Source organism: Schistocerca gregaria, chromosome 4, assembly GCF_023897955.1.
Source record: "Schistocerca gregaria isolate iqSchGreg1 chromosome 4, iqSchGreg1.2, whole genome shotgun sequence".
NCBI classification, from domain to species: Eukaryota; Metazoa; Arthropoda; class Insecta; order Orthoptera; family Acrididae; genus Schistocerca; species Schistocerca gregaria.
This window is the reverse complement of record NC_064923.1, coordinates 161,011,569-161,024,845: the sequence shown is the minus strand read 5'-3', so window position 1 is coordinate 161,024,845 and position 13,277 is coordinate 161,011,569. Positions and strand designations below refer to the sequence as shown.

Genomic DNA, 13,277 nt, shown 5'->3' with positions numbered 1-13,277 from the left:
CCTGTCTGTGCGCCCACATTTGGCTTCGAACAAACCTACGCGTTTCTTTGTTGTGGAAGATACAGTATTATTTTATTCATGGCTATAATTTTCAGGAATTGTTTAATATATTTCTCAGAATAAAATTCAGTCGTCAGTTGCAGATATATTATTAATTCGCTTTACCGTTTTCGACAAATTAAATAGTCGTCTTCAGAAGCGTGCAGAATTAGGGATATTATAAATTTAATTTTGTGTGTGTGTGTAAAAGAAGTATATCACATAAATTCACAAATTCACTTGGTATTACTTTAGCAGATGTCAATATCTTCTTCATGGAAGCATAATCCCATGACATGTTCAGAAATGTACGTATTGTATGTGATTATTGTAAAACACAGATTGACAGTTTACAGTAATTGAATCACATATATGGATACGTTAAGCTGTTGTGCTAACATCAAGGATATATATGAACGTATACAAAAAACCAAGGCATATAAAGAAGTTATGTACAATACATTTGATAGGACATGGCTCCATTCCTTTTACGTAATACCCTGTGCCCATGTTGTTTCAAATGTATTATGCATAACTTCTTTATATACCTTGGTTATATTTTTATATGCTTTTTATATACTCCCTGCTGCTAGCACAAAAGCTTGACATATAGATAGATGTAATTCAGTTACTGTAAATAGTCAATCTGTGTTTACAATAATCTCATACAATATGTACATTTCTGGACATATTATGGCATTATGCTTCTATGAAGATGATATTGACATCTGCTAAACCAATACTAAGTAAGTTTCTGTAATATACTTTTTATACTTCACATATATGTATAGTCAATATCTAAAGATTTATAAAATTTTGTAGACTTCTGAATAGGACAAATTAATTTGTCAAAACTGTTAAGGCGTATTAAAAATATATTTGCAACTGACACCTGAAAAAGTTTTGTTGGAGAAATATTATTTACATGGACTACTACCACATATTCTCGGGCATATCTCAGGACTAGTCTTGGAATATTAAGTATACAAAGCGCAGAAAGTAAGATGTTTGAAGAAGAAATCTAGCAGCATTACAACTGTTTGGCGGTTCTGGAGTACCATGCTACTAAGCTCGATGGCATGAATTTGTAACGTGAGAAGTGTCACAAATGTTTCGTATTACATTGTAGCCAACGCTGAAAGTATAAAGGTTCGAAAGATATTGGTGTCTGCTTTGAAAATGCACAATTTTTTAATGGGAGCTATTTTAACATTACTGATACAAACTAAATACCGACATACGCATTGCTTGTCACCGGACGTTTTACTTATTCACATCAACAGCAGCAGGGTGGGGGAAATATAATTGTGGCACGCCTGTTTGCAGTTGCGCTTGCGTCTGTTTTCAGATTGTAAATAGTAGTACACATGTAAACATGCATTTCGAACAGTGCTGGATGTGTAGAAGTAGTTTTGCTTGTGCGGTGTGTACGAAGCTGAAGGATTTTGTTTCTCGCCCGTCTTGAAGATCGGCCTCGGGTCATTTGGCTGGGTTGTCGGGGGAAGCGCGTAGCAGTTGGCAGCGCTTGGCTTGGAAGGCCGAGCTGTGGGTATTGAGCCGCGCTATGCTCGTCGTGTGTACGCGGCTACAGCCCGATGTTTGTTACTCACGACTCCGTCTAGTTCAGCCAGGTTTTCGTAACGTGTGTGTTTCTAAGCGCGCGTGTGTTAACACGACTTGGTGGTTACGTCGCTGAATTTACGTCGTTATTCCAATTAATTGAGTAAGTACTTCGATGTCTTATTCATTTATGTCGTGATAGACAACATAATCGTTGTTTATCGAATTTTGTAAATTTATTATCTATACGGAGAGCATGGAGGACGACGACGAAAAACAGCGCGTTTGAAATTGACCGTTTCGGCAAGTAGCTTGCCTTAAAGAGTCTGTTGTGTAGTTGTTCCATATTTGTTGTCACACACAGATTTGGATCTCTTGTTGCAGGCGAATATTTAGGGACCCAAAAAGCGGGAGCTGTATGAATTACGCGTAGAACGAAGTATTGGCTTCCAAACTACGTCCATTTATTTACAAAAGAATATCAGACCGCGCTTGATTTTGCGAACATAGTGTGGGTTTCTCCAGATGATCAGAGGCGAGATTGGTGGAATGATGCTTTCTGCCTCTGCTGTGTGACTTCTATAGTAAGGTTTCGAGTGCTGACACATTTGTTGAGAGTTTTTTCCATAGCGTGCCTAAATAGTGCCAGTAGTCGTTAAACTAACACTACTTTTCCTACCCCACCATTGGATTGTTATTGTCATGTTGCCACTAGTTTTGTTTGTGCACGTGTACCCCGTGCTCCGTCTGACGAAATAGTGCTTGTGGAAGGGGTCAGGGTTGTTGTATCTACGTGTTCTATTTTAGTATCAGCCGTAGAGTTGCATGTACCCCAGTTTTATGCTTTTAGTGAAACTGTCAAATATTCAAGAACTGTGTTTTCGAGTATGCAGATAGATTCGAGGCTTCTTTTCCAGCAGTAGAGCTCTAATTTCGGTTGTGAACTAAGACGCGGATGACTGCACTGGATGTTGCGCCACAATGCTTCATTGGCTCAGCCGCTGAAGTAGCTAACGCGATACATATCTTCTGTATGGACAAGAACCCTTTTTTACCGTCTGCGTAACAGCAGACCTGCGGAAACAGTGACTTTTCCGTATTATCTGAGGGACTATATACAGTTCGACTAACCCGTTTCGTCTAGTTACGTAATGTCAAATATTATATCAAAGGGATTTACTTGACGGAGCGGAACATTCTTTCCCCTGGATGCTTTCTTCTGACTGTAATAATGTGATGTTCAACGGTGGCATGCTATTGACATGTTCCTGCGAGAATTTGCATTTAATCGCTGGCGAAATGCAGGTGGCACCTGCGTTTCACGAAAAAGTTCTTAGATTATTTCCTATCAGAAAGCCTGAAATGTTGCTGATTACTGTTGTACATTGCCATACTGAGAGTAACAGATTTGGAATTTTAATGTGGCTTGATATATATTGTATTTTCATGTTTTTGTATGAAACTTCCAACGGAACGATGAGTTTCCAGCTACTGGACAACACACCAAAAACTGTTTGAATTTCACAATTGCTTTCCGTATTTTGCTTGCACAAAGGTGGTTTTTTGTCAGCTGTATATGCGTCTGATTCACGCATAAAATTTATTAATGGCCTTAGCTGTTAATAATTCTAAATAGCTCTATTTTAATAAATGTTCATAATTTAAATTTCGAAAGACTTTATAAAATTTGAGTCGTTAGAGCGTGAGTCTATTGTTACACACATGCCATACTGAAACAGGTTATTAAATTACGGTTGATAATTTTCAAATAGCAGAGCGAAATAGATTGTTCTCTGATGAGTCGAAGGCGCAGATTGTGCCTGTTCCCCTTACAGTGATTGTAATAAGAATTTTATTCTTCATATGAATGAGCAGTAAGATACTGTTAATATTGTAACCTTTTGTAGCCGAGGTTTGATGATGCACTGTTGACATCAATGGATTTAAGCATTCAGGAAGGAATCTATAGTAGCGAAATAAAAACTCACGTTCAGTTAATGGGTCTGAAAGCCTAAAGATATAGTTACGTATTGTAATACCGGCATCTGTCTCTAAGCAAGTAGTTCTGTCAAGGAGCGGTGCGCTGGAAATTCAAGATTATCAGTTGAACACCCCCCTCCCCCCTTTCCCGGTTTAGGCTGCAGGCGTAACTCGTTAACAGTAGTTTCATGACAGTTATTCGAAAAAAAATGAAGAATGCTGTTAATTTATATGACCAGGTAAACACCGCTGTGAACTCGCGTTATATTAAAGCTACCCGAAGCAACGCCAGAACAAGTGACTATAGCCCTCGTTTGCTGCTTCTGTCCCAGTAATATGTCGTATCGGTAAAGAAAGCTTTTTACAACAAAATTGTATCACAAAGAGCAAGTCCCGATGGTGGGATTAACGACCACTGTGCCAGTAAGGGTTCATTCGTGTGACGTATCACCCTTCCGCAAACTTTCGTTAACCAGTTTAGATCACGCAAGCTGTGAAGCATTATCCGCCAGAGGTTTGCGGATAGAAAATGATCATCGCTTTGATAGTCTTTTGTGCTTTTCTCATACAGCACGTCATCATCAATGTTAACTGTATTAATCAACGAACGTTGCTCTTGTCCTTCCAGAATGTCTGTATTCAGAAACTATGAAATGCACATTAAAGCTGTGTTTATACAAGAGCATCCGTTCTATAGGAACATCAGTATTAAATCGGTACTGTTTCAGCAGAGTGAACTTGAACTTCGCGCCGATACTTTTGCACAACTGTGAAGGGGCACGCGCGTGTTGATAGAGCCGCCCGGTAGGGTCGGGCAAATATTAAGTAAAGGGTCACCGATAGCTCCAACTAAAGTCTTCTGCTTCAGCTCTATAACGCGAGTGTGCTCATGACTTTATTGAACATTCACTGTGATTTTTAGTCTAATTATCTGCGATGAAATGCCACTCTCCGTTGGCACATACAGTGATACAGTGAAGACCGCTTTTATTACTATCCTAATAACAGTATAAGCGTAGATAGTATAGAAGACATTGGCTGCTTACATGCATACACGCTAATACACACAATCATTGAAATAATTCCACAAGTGGTCTTACCTGGGTTGGAGTGGCCCGACCAGCATTTTATGAATTGTATTTCGTTTGCTGCTAAAGAAAGCAAGTTCCAGAATGCAAAGAATACCTCCGCCTGTGACTGCGCCATTGTCCACAATGAAAAAGTTCAGCACGAGAGCCTGTTTGGAAATAGTGAAGTAACTGATCGACCATTTGAAACTTTGTCTAGTTGCGATCTTCGCTTTGACTGTAGATACACTTAAACTGGAACGATACAGAGAACATTAGCATGGTCCTATGCTCAGAGATGACACGCAAAATCGTGAGGATTCCACATTTGTAATCCTTTAGCGGCAGACGTTTTTGGAATTTGGCATGCGACTAAAGTACCAAGATTTATTACTGAACGCCTCTGACGAACGCTACTGCAAAGAAAACAATTAAGCCCAGTCAGCAAAGGTGGGTCAGTCACTACACAACTCTAGATTCATTATGGCATTATGTCACGGAGCAGAAATTTGGTATTGGAACATGTGAATTACAACGTGCAACAGCAAAGTTTCTTGTTGTATTGCTAAATTCAGGTTAAAAAGTGTCTGACGTATCAGCAACTGTAAAGCTGAACCGGTACTCAAGCTCCACATTTTTCAGAAAAGTGCGCCAGAGAACATGAATGGCGATGAATCCAACGAGATTTGTGTCAATCGTTTGGATACTATCTTGATGGGTTGAAAATGCGTAAACAGACTCGCAGTTAGAGCAGTGATAAGGAAATTATATGATAAGATGCCGTATAATTGGTTGTGAATTTTGCAGCTGGCATGAATTCCATTTTCCACAGTTTCATTAGCTTTGTAAGATCTTTTCACCTTTTTGTAATTGGGACCTGTACTTCTAAAAACCGCCGAAATATGAGCAGTTCTATCTTATTCCAGTTTTTTGCGTACAAACACTAGGACGTGAGTGAACATTGCCCGTAGAAAAAGGTGGCAAATTTAAATATCCGTGCACTTGACTGGAACTCTGACAAGAAATAAAATAACTCATTTAACAAGCAGGCATTCTTAAAATTTCAATAAGGCTTATACGTTTCTTTGGAGTTTGAATTTGTGAGACGTTGCGTTTGGTTGGTACTTATTTTGTTGAAGGTCTGATATCGGAAGTAAACAGTTATTAAAATAGCTTTCGATATGGTGCTGTACCACGGAGGGATCGGCAAACGAGGATATCCTTAAAGCGTGTCAACAGAGACCGAAAACTGTCCAGTATAAATAAGAAATTCTATGATTATAGTTTGCACTTCGAGTGAGTGGCCTTTTTTTTCAAGTAAGAGGTTATATAATGTAACCTGAGCTGTCATTTCAAGCCACCCCATATAACAGAAAAGCTCTGCCTAGAAGTGCTTAATGCAGTCACACACCACTTTTAACCGTTAACTTTTTTTCTACCGTATTAATTCCTTGCGTCAATACTGTCAAACTCGTAGGTTGCTCATTTTCTAGCTCCAGCGACGCAGCCTTGCATGTTGTCGAGCAATCTACCTCTTTAAATAATTGATAGTGGAGAACCTTTCCTATCGCACTATAGTTCGTGAGCGGCCTCTTTCCATTCGATGTCATCATAGTTCAGTTATTTTAAGTGACATGTAAGTATATAAGCGAGAAAAATGTTTCATGGGTTTGTTTATGTCGCCTGTTAGTTTAGTCGCTGGCCGGTGTGATAGAGCGGTTCTAGGCGCTTCTGTCTGGAACCGCGCGACCGCTACGATCGCAGGTTCGGATCCTGCCTCGGGCATGGATGTGTGTGTTGTTCTTAGGTTAGTTAGGTTTAAGTAGTTCAACCTTCTAGGGGACCGATGACCTCAGAAGTCCCATAGTGCTCAGAGCCATTTTAACCGTTTTTTAGTTTTGTCGCAAGCTTTGAAATTTCCATGTAACCCATGCAAATCCAGAAGGATTTGCATGTAGTCGTTGCACTTCCGAAGAAAACAGTCCGCAGAAGTGAAAATATCTCTCTCTCTCTGTCTGAGTCTCACATTAGAGTACGAAGGAGAACACGGGTCCTCCGTTAAGAACTTGTATTTAAATTGTTTTAAGATTACTTGCTGAATCATGGGTACTTTACGACATATGAGTTAAATATATGTTAGGTAAATACGTAGCACAACACATGAAAATCCAGGAAGAACAAACAGATTGCTGTTAGGGAGTGATAGACATGTCTTTATGTCTACAAAATTTGTCATTTAGATGCTCCGTAAGAAAAGAGAACCTGCCACATTTACTGGCCAATGCAACAAGAGATGGGTCGTATTTACTGTGAACGAGTCAATGAGTCAAGTGGCGAAGTGGGAAGACTTTGTACTTACATTCGGGCGTACGGCGGTTCAAATCCCTATGTCAATCCACGTTTAGGTTTTCCCTGATTGCCAAAAATTCACTTAAGGCGAATGCCTGGATGGTTCGTCTGACAGGTCACCGCCGATTCCCTTCCCCAATTCGAGCTCTGACGACCTCGTCGTCGATGGAACTTTAAACCTTAATCTTCGTTCCTTCCATTTTGTTAACAAGTCAGTTAGAGAACCTAAAGATCTGGGAAATCATAAATGTATGCTTCTCGGAAACTGAAACTTCTCCTACACTGCACATTTATTCGGCGATGCTTTTCTAACTTTTTAATTTTATTTTCTCCTTAGCTTGATTCTAAAGTAAAGACACTTACTTATTCGGTTTAATAGTGGCTCTCCTTATAATATACCCAAAATCCAACCTCTGATATTCGTTCCAGCAGGCGATCGCCTCTATCCCAAAGATACAGACTCTCACGAAGTCACGAAGAGCGTGACGTCTTTCATTTTCACTGGACATAATTAGTAGTATCTTCGTGATAGTGTATGGGGCATTACATAAATAAGACACTTAGGCGTTTTACGCAAGTCAATAATAGTAACTCGCGACGTTTTCTGCAGAAGGACCAACCAATTCAGATGATGCAACTAGGCGTTCTGTTCAAGGTTAGAGGCACCGTGCGGAAATACAGCGCGAGTGTAAGTGTGGCGTCAGAGGAAAATTTGAGGCCTCAACGGTTTTTCATTTGAAACACTGTAACAAATTTATATATATATTTCTATCAGTACTTTGCAAGCTACATTCCATTCCATTACATTTCATTTCATACGAGATGTCGTGCATATGGGTGCAGTGCGCCAGTTCCTGTTACTGCAGACTACCGGCGACAATATCTACCTCAAATGTCAGTCAGTTGTTGGCCAAACTCACACGTATGGGCATGTTGTTGTAGAACATTTCAGTTACAAAACAATGTTTCCACAAGGAAGAAGTGCTAAGTAATGGAAAGAAAGAATTAGTGCATCGAAAAGTAGTCCTCGGCTAAGTTTTGGAGTTCCGCAATGCCTTCAGGAGACGTTGCGTCCAGATACTGAGAAATTTTTCAGTTTATGTCGTATATCTGTGACGTCCTTTGTACGACATTAAAATTGTTCTTTCAGTCGGTGAATGCAAGCGTGTGAAAACATAGAAATATATATGAGGGAGAGAGGAACAGAGACTGTGACTCTGGAGTACAAATAAATTTGTTTGTCGCAAAAACATGGAACATGTTTGAATTATGTCATTATACGGGAGGGGGGTCGGCGGCAAAATAATAAAGGCCAGGAAAATGAGGCTGATGCAGAAGTGGTTCTCCTTAATGAGTAGGTTAACTGTCGATCACAGAAAATGCTGGAACCAGTGATTTCGTTGCACCCATCAGTTGCTGCATATGTTTGCGCATGCGCATATCGCATGCGTTCTATCACAGCTCTTCGCTGTGTTGTCGCGTTTGAGTCAGGCGGGCGCGGGGTGGGGGGGTGGGGAGGACAGACGTCATTAATTACCAATTGAATGCAACACAAAATGATCTCTCTAAAACTCGCAAGTCCGTTCTTGAGTGTTACGTGAAGCACAATCCGTGGAAAACATGTGCGTAACTGTTTCCGCAAATTTTTAAAACTGTGTTTTGGCAAAACTTCCGGCAGTGCAATACTTATAGGCAAAGTGGTGCGAAACGGGCTTCGTAGCGAAACACAAAAAAACCGTAACTATCCGAAAAGAGGCCGAGCATCAGAAAACAATGCTCGAATGAATGAAAGCCTGGAACAAACTCCGACGAACTCTCAGTGCCGGTTGTGTATGTCGTCGTTGTTGTTGTTGTCGTCGTCGTCGTTGTTGTTGTTGTTGTTGTTGTTGTTGTGGTCTTCAGTCCTGACAGTGGTTTGTTGCAGCTCTCCATGCTACTCTATCCTGTGCAAGTTTCTTCATCTCCCAGTACCTACTGCAACCTACATCCTTCTGAATCTGCTTAGTGTATCCATTTCTTGGTCTCTCTCTACGATTTTCACCCTCCACGCTGCCCTCCAATACTAAATATGTGATCCCTTGATGCCTCAGAACATGTCCTATCAACCGGTCCCTTCTTCTCGTCAAGTTGGGCCACAAACTCCTCTTCTCCCCAATTCTATTCAATACCTCCTCATTAGTTATGTGATCTACCCAGCTAATCTTCAACATTCTTCTGTAGCACCACATTTCGAAAGCTTTTATTCTCTTCCTGCCCAAACTATTTATCGTCCATGTTTCACTTCCATACATAGCTACGCTCCATACGAATACTTTCAGAAACGACTTCCTGACACTTAAATCTATACTCGATGTTAACAAATTTCTCTTCTTCAGAAACGCTTTACTTGCCATTGCCAGTCTACATTTTATATCTTCTCTACTTCGACCGTCATCAGTTATTTTGCTCCCCAAATAACAAAACTCCTTTACTACAAGTGTCTCATTTCCTAATCTAATTCCCGCGGCATCACCCGGCTTAGTTCGACTACATTCCATTATCCTCGTTGTGCTTTTGTTGATGTTCATCTTATATCCTCCTTTCAAGACACTGTCCATTCCGTTCAACTGCTCTTCTAAGTCCTTTGCTGTCTGTGACATGATTACAATCTCATCGGCGAACCACAAAGTTTTTATTTCTTCTCCATGGATTTTAATACCTACTCCAAATTTTTCTTTTGTTTCCTTTAATGCTTGCTTAATATACAGATTGAATAACATCGGGGAGAGGCTACAACCCTGTCTCACTCCCTTCCCAACAACTGCTTTCCTTTCATGCCCCTCAACTCTTATGACCGCCATCTGCTTTCTGTACGAATTGTAAATAGCCTTTCGCTCCCTGTATTTTACCCCTGCCACCTTCAGAATTTGAAAGAGAGTATTCCAGTCAACATTGTCAAAAGCTTTCTGTAAGTCTACAAATGCTAGAAACGTAGGTTTGCCTTTCCTTAATCTATTTTCTAAGATAAGTCGTAAGGTCAGTTTTGCCTCACGTGTTCCAATATTTGTACGGAATCCAAACTGATCTTCCTCGAGGTCCGCTTCTACCAGTTTTTCCATTCGTCTGCAAAGCGTGCTAGCATTTTGCAGCTGTGACTTATAGTTCGGCAGTTTTCACATCTGTAAACACCTGCTTTCCTTGGGATTGGAATTATTATATTCTTCTTGAAGTCTTGAGGGTATTTCACCTGTCTCATTCATATTGCTCACCAGATGGTAGAGTTTTGTCGGGACTGTAACCCCGAGGTCGTCAGTAGTTCTAATGGATGTTGTCTACTTGTTTCGACCTAGGTCTTTCAGTGCTCTGTCAAACTCTTCACGCAGTGTTGTATCTCCCATTTCATCTTCATCTCCATGCTCTTCCATTTCCATAATATTGTACCCAAGTACATCGCCCTGGTATAGACCCACTGTATACTCCTTCCACCTTTCTGCTTTCCCTTGTTTGCTTAGAACTGGGTTTCCATCTGAGCTCTTGATATTCATACAAGTGGTTCTCTTTTCTCCAAAGGTCTCTTTAATTTTCCTGTAGGCAGTATCTATCTTATCCCTGCTGAGATAAGCCTCTACGTCCTTCCATTTGTGCTCTAGCCATCACTGCTTAGCCATCTTGCACTTCCTGTCGGTTTGAGACGTTTGTATTCCTTTTTGCCTGCTTCATTTACTGCATTTTTATATTTTCTCCTTTCGTCAATTAATTTCCAATATTTCTTCTGTTACCCAAGGATTTCTACTAGCCCTCGTCTTTTTACCTACTTGATCCTCTGCTGCCTTTACTACTTCATTCCTCAGAGCTACCCATTCTTCTTCTACTGTATTTCTTTCCCCCATTCCTGTCAATTGTTCCCTTATGATCTCCCTGAAACTCTGTAAGACCTGTGGTTCTTTCAGTTTATCCAGGTCCCATGTCCTTAAATTCCCACTTTTTTGCAGTTTCTTCAGTTTTAATCTACAGTTCATAACCAATAGATTGTGGTCAGTCCACATCTGCCCCTGGAAATGTCTTACAATTTAAAAACCAGTTCCTAAATCTCTGTCTTACCTTTATATCATATATCTGATACCTTTTAGTATCTCCGGGATTCTTCCATGTATACAACCTTCTTTTATGATTCTTGAACCAAATGTTAGCTATGATAAAGTTATGCTCTGTGCAAAATTCTACCAGACGGCTTCCTCATTCATTTCTTACTTCCAATATTCACCTGCTATGTTTCCTTCTCTCCCTTTTCCTACTCTCAAATTCCAGTCACCCATGACTTAAATTTTCGTCACCCTTCACTACCTGAATAATTTCTTTTATCTCATGATACATTTCATCAATTTCTTCATCATTTGCAGAGCTGTTTGGCATATGAACTTGTACTACTGTAGTAGGCGTTGGCTTCGTGTCTATCTTGGCCACAATAATGCGTTCACTAAGTTGTTTGTAGTAGCTTAACCGCACTCCTATTTTTTATTCATTATTAAACCTACTCCTGTTTTACCCCTATTTGGTTTTGTATTTATAACCCTGTATTCACCTGACCAAAAGTCTTGTTCCTCCTGCCACCGAACTTCACTAATTCCCACTATATCTAACTTTAACCTATCCATTTCCATTTTTAAATTGTCTAACCTAGCTGCTCGATTAAGGGATCTGACATTCCACGCTCCGATCCGTAGAACGCCAGTTTTCTTTCTCCTGATAACGACGTCCTCTTGAGTAGTCCCCACCCGGAGATACGAATGGGGGACTATTTTACCTCCGGAATATTTTACCCAAGAGGACTCCATCATCATTTAATCATACAGTAAAGTTGCATGCCTCGGGAAAAATTACGGCTGGAGCTTCCCCTTGCTTTTAGCCGTTCGCTGTACCAGCAAAGCAAGGCCGTTTTGGTTATTGTTACAGGGCCAGATCAGTCAATCATCCAGACTGTTGCCCCTGCAACTACTGAAAAGGCTGCTGTCCCTCTTCAGGAACCACACATTTGTCTGGCCTGTCAACAGATACCCCTTCGTTGTAGTTGCACCTACGGTACGGCCATCTGTATCGCTGAGGCACCCAAGCCTCTCCACCAACGGCAAGGTCCATGGTTCATAGGGGGGGAGGGGGGGGGGCGTTTGTATATATCAGTGGGAATTGCGAAATCGTCGTGTGGAAACTTTATTAAAGAGGACCTGCATCTGCATCGTTATAAATTTATTGTGCGTGTATTAAAGCATTCAGATGAACTTTCATGTGTAGTATTTTGCCGGTGGTTTCTGAGTGAAGTCGGGGCTTTCGGATCCTGAGGTTTTCATTTTTTTCTGATGAGGCCTGGATTAGCCTGTCAGCGTGTATGAACACACAATCATGTGTCAGAAAATCCCCGCCAGTACTTTGAAGAACCGTTGTATAATCTCTACACTGGTGTTTGGTGCCAAAATTTCTGATGTCCTGATTGTAACAGGTTTATTTCACCAAAGTGTTGAGGTTAACCCATTTGTTCATCAACTATTGTGGATCAACTCACAAAAGATGAATTATAGTACTGATGTTTTCAGCAAGACGGAGCAACAGCACGCATCTCCATGGAATTTTTGTCCCGAGTGCAGAGGTTTTCGGTGAGGGGAGGACTGTCAGCAGAGGTAATGCAATCTCTTGGCCGCTCTGATCCCTCCTCTTTGCATTTTTATCTGTAGAACAAATTGAAGGATCAGTATACTCAAATAATACAAAGTGGAGTATCTACAGCAGAACCTGGAAAACGCTACATCTCTGAGGCAGAACTGCTACTCGGTCTTAGTTTGACAAATCTAGGGCAGCTTTTCACCGCTGCAACGGCGGTCATGGCCAATTTTATGTAGCCCACTCTGTGAATACAATTACGTCGATTGATTGAGTTCACAAAACGTTTCTGGCTATTGAAGTATTGTATCAGCAACATGAGAAAATAATTTTTTTCAACGGCAATGAACTGATGAGTTGTAGAATTTCTGGAGTGGCTTGAGAGGAAAATTGAAGTGCTGTTTCCCATGTCAGAGGGCGAAAGGGGAGGATGACTTTGTTCGCCTGTGATTTTGTTCTACTGTGGAGACAAAGCGTTACAAACCTTTGTTATGTAGTCTTCTTATGTTATGCCAAGGTTCGATTATTTGAGTCGGCTGGTCTGGAACAGCCTCCCCTCCCTATTACTGGCATCCTCTACACTTTCACGATGAGACTCACTACATCGAATACAGTTGCCGATTTCACTGTGTCAGACAAGCCAAAAATACC

At 40.7% G+C, this 13,277-nt stretch overlaps 2 protein-coding genes and 1 non-coding gene across 5 annotated transcripts in view; 2 read left to right on the top strand and 1 right to left on the bottom strand.

Moving 5' to 3' along the window:
- LOC126365914 (phospholipase DDHD2) overlaps window positions 1-13,277 on the top strand; it is a 213,888-nt gene that overhangs the window by 68,215 nt on the left and 132,396 nt on the right. The window contains exon 1 of one of the 2 annotated variants that reach the window (XM_050008652.1): window positions 1,600-1,762. The exons of the other annotated variant lie outside the window; for it this stretch is intronic. The gene's annotated coding sequence lies outside the window, so the exon portion shown is untranslated. Of the gene's footprint in view, window positions 1-1,599; window positions 1,763-13,277 lie in introns of those variants that run through there. 2 annotated transcript variants of the gene reach the window in all.
- The window catches only part of LOC126365915 (uncharacterized), a 72,973-nt gene that overhangs the window by 48,398 nt on the left and 11,298 nt on the right, over window positions 1-13,277 (bottom strand). The window lies entirely within an intron of this gene.
- Window positions 4,874-4,979, top strand: LOC126268510 (U6 spliceosomal RNA). The gene has a single exon (XR_007549133.1). It is a non-coding gene; the product is annotated as a U6 spliceosomal RNA (small nuclear RNA).